The following is a 3863-nucleotide window of genomic DNA, read 5'->3' as shown; positions in this document are numbered from 1 at the left end:
CATATCAGATCACTTGTCTCAGTCCGCACACCCTGCAAGATCTAGAAACTGAAGCCCAAGTCCATGGTCTTCCTCATGGAGACCAATAAGATAAATACCTTCGCTTTCATCAAACTTTACGACATAGAGGGGCAATAAAATGTACCATTGAAACCCAAGCGGAATGTCACATGTGCTGTGTAAGTTCTTTTGGAAGACAGGAAAGAGGAGTAAAATATTCTAAGAGATCTAGGAAGGCTTCCTAGAGGAGATGGCCTTTGGTATGGTTTTGAAGAATGAAGAGCTCATTGGTGCAGAGGGGGTAGTGGTGCAGAAAAGGGCATTCTGGGCAGAGAGAGCCTTGGCCATGAAGGGGTAAGAGCAGGGACAGCCCAAGGTGGACAAAGCAGCTGTTGTGTGACCAGAGGCAGACGCAGATTAAGGAAAAGCTGGGCAGTCGCCGAGGACAGGCTCTAAGTGCCAGCTGGGGCTGGGCTTGTTCTCCCAGCTTTTGCTTCTGGTGGCCTCCAGTCCTGTCTCAGAAGCTGAGTGTCCAAGCCTAAAGCTCATAAGCGATTTCCACAGAGCACACACCAAGGGGCCAACTGAAAGCTAGGTTGTGTTCTGCAGTCGGTTCAGGGTCTCGCCTGGAAGCAAGGAGACCTCCCATCTTAGGACCTAAAACAAAGAATTCCAGGGTTCTCCCAAGATGCAGCTCTAGCAGATTCTGAAGGCAAACTCCTAGCTTGGCAGGTCCTCGGGTCCCACAGCAATTACCCTGGACTTTGGAATTTTCTCTCCAACAGTAAGTCCTGGCCTCTCTCACACTGTACTTACCGATTGATCTCTCTCCTAGACAAGAACCTCTTTGTCAACAGGATCCCATCTACTGGGTCATACTGAACCCAGCTTGCCGTTGACCCCATAGAGTATCCATATTCAATTCCATTTGATGAATTCAGTATTGATTTATTGGGCACCTGCTACACCGTGCTAGGAATGGCGAGTGAGAAAACAAGACTCAGTCCCTTCATGGAGAAGAAGAGACCACCACGGTGCACCAGACAGGGCGACAGCAGTGCCTGACTGCCTAGAGACAAGGATGACAGTACCCTGCACTGTGACCAATGGTCGTCACAGCCTGTAACTGGAGGCGGGGCCTACCTCTCAGTGAGAATGGGTTCTGCTGATGGTGGTGTCCAGAAATTGCTGATGGGGCTTCACTGTGCTTCCACCACAGCAATTCTATCGCAGTGGTGACAGTGAGGCCTGTAACATTTTTGCTAAGGTCATGAGTGGAAATCATGCACCACAACTTTAATACTAGAAATGTGTTAAGAAATAACAGATTTGTGTTCATTAGGCAAAATCGCAATATACATTTTTTAGTGCAGTGGAATGAATAGTAACATGCAAAATCACTTAAATAAAACTATTTTGACTTGAGATCAGCAGTTGGCATAATGACTATGTTGCTGGGCTCCCATGCAGTGGACCGCGGACCCGGTGGCTTAAACTCATGCCAGGTGTGTGTGCATGCGTGCCCAAGATCCCGAGAGGAGAATGGAGGAGAAAGGATTGCGACGTGGTCATCCCCCTTGGGGGGTGACTTCTCGCTTTCTGTCTGTTTCTCTCTGACTTTCTGGCGAGTGCACGCGCCCTATAGCAAAAACCTCTCCATATATGTGTAGGTGATATTTGGTTGGTTGCAGGACTTTGCAGTCAGGATTTTTGCTTGAATAGCCTCCTCACCCCTCACCCCCATGTCCTCAGGTTGACTTTAGCAGACCGAACCCTAAGACCCAGCTTGGTAGATGCTTTAGGAAAGTGGATTTTGAGCTGGAAAAGAAAGCTGACCCAGATGTAAGCATCGCAGGGAGAAAGGGTTTAAAGGAGCAACTGAGAGGGACCTCAGAAACACTCGGGGACAACCGTAGACACGCCTGGGGTGGGCTGTGAGACAGTCGTGAGAAGGGGGATGCTAAGGGCCTAAGTTCAGAGATTTCCATCTGCTTCAACCAAAAGAGGTCAATGTGACCTATTTTACACACTGAAGTCCCACATGCCATGGGCGAAAGGTTCCATGGCTTAGGGTTTAAGACTCACTCACCTAGTCGGACACCATCACATAATAATAGTAATAACAACTTTTTAAATGGCTGATTTGCTGTATTTAGTATGGGCCAGATACTATTAAAAGTGCTTTATATGCATCATCTCTTTGAATGCTGACAGCAACTCTAAAACACAGCTATTAAAACAAGCACATTTTACGGAGGAGGAAACTTAGGCACAAATTTGACCAGTGCACAGAGACTTTAAGTGACGGAGCCCAGCTTTGAACCCATGCAGCCGGCTCTGAGCCTGCCTGTTACCAGTACAGGGGACTGAGGAAGCTGAGGTCCAGCTGGATACTTGCCCCAGGCCCCACAATGGCTCAGGAGTGGAGCACAGGCTGGACTTCAGCCTCCTGGTTCCCTCTCAGTGCTTCTTCCCCGACTCCCCGCCTTGTTCTCCCGCGCTGCATCCTCTGTTCACAATGCCTTTAAATAGAACACTCCTTGGTTACCGAGCATCTGTGCTCCCATGCTGGGAGCAGCCAGAGGAGATGGAGCTGCTAGGCCATTCTGTTTGGGGAACCCCTGTTCTGGGCAGGGCTGGGCTCTCTCGTGGCCTGGAGTCTCACTGCCCACCCCTGTTCAAGATGAAGCCGAGTCCTCCATAATCTGCACTGCATCTGCCCGGTCTCACGATGTACACTCCTGCAGATGGGGATATGCCCTAACCCTTTGCCCATGCTGTTCCCTCTGCCGGGAATGCTTTTTCTGCTTTGTAGGCATGGCATCCTCCTCCTCAGATGTCCCCTCCCCAGGCTCTGTCCTTCTCTCTAAGGCGGAATCAGTCACTCTTGCTGTCCCGGCACGGACAGCCTGCATGGTAACCACGGATGGACTCCATATCCTTGACTAAAAGACATGGGGGTGATGCCATATTCCCTTGACTGAAATCAGGGTAGTTCTTACAGCACATGCTTCTGGTTAATTTGGAAGGATTTCTTGCTTTCCGAAATGCTGCTATTGAATTGACAAAGTATTTTGTAATCAATGTCATTTGGGGACACTTTGGGATCTGGGAAATACTGGACTTCCCCATCTCCTTCCACAATGTGTGCTTACCTGGGTTGGAGGCCATGGCCCCCAGAAGCCAGCACAAAGGCTGGCAAAGAGTGGTGCCAGTCATAATGCTCAGGGGCTGGCTGGCACCCTTTGTGCCCAGGTCTCCATGGAAAGCATCCCAGAGGCCAGGAGAGCTCTAGCCTTCTACCTCATGCCCGCTCAGGTCATGCAACTCCCTCGTGGTCCATGCCTTAGACAGACATGAGCACAGGAGCAGACTGCTCCCCTACCCCATCTCGCCCTGCACAAAGGGGGGTGACCAAGCCCAGCAGGGACCACGGCAGAGTCTCCAGCTCCAACCACATCACGTCCACATTCTGCCTCACACCCTTCTATCAGAAGTACCTGCACCATCTGACCAATCTCCAGTCCTTAGCTCTCTAAAGAAAAGCCCCTCTTTTATTCTCTGGCCTTTTAAATTCTGGCTCCAACTCACTCCTTAAAATATCCAACTTGATGGGCCAACAGGTGGCATAGTGGTTAAAATGTTAGGCTTCCACGTGTGACCAAACACGGATCCAGACCCACACCTGGCAGCTTGAAAATCACACTGGGCACACATGTGTGTGTGCTCCAAATCCCAGGAGAATGGAGTAGAAGGTGGCCAACCTCCCAGGGGTGATTTCTCTCTTTCTCTCTCACTGTCTCTCTCTGGTGAGTACATGCATCCTATGTCAAAAATGTAAAAAAAAGAAAAGAAAAAAATCT

General features: G+C 49.8%; 1 non-coding gene across 1 annotated transcript; it reads left to right on the top strand.

Moving 5' to 3' along the window:
* Window positions 1-1136: 1136 nt before the first annotated feature.
* Window positions 1137-1259, top strand: LOC114005397 (small nucleolar RNA SNORA1). The gene has a single exon (XR_003547254.1). It is a non-coding gene; the product is annotated as a small nucleolar RNA SNORA1 (small nucleolar RNA).
* Window positions 1260-3863: the final 2604 nt, after the last annotated feature.

The sequence above is a fragment of the Tupaia chinensis genome, unplaced genomic scaffold (assembly GCF_000334495.1).
Source record: "Tupaia chinensis unplaced genomic scaffold, TupChi_1.0 Scaffold143740_1, whole genome shotgun sequence".
NCBI lineage: Eukaryota > Metazoa > Chordata > Mammalia > Scandentia > Tupaiidae > Tupaia > Tupaia belangeri.
This window is presented reverse-complemented; position numbering and strand designations above follow the sequence as displayed.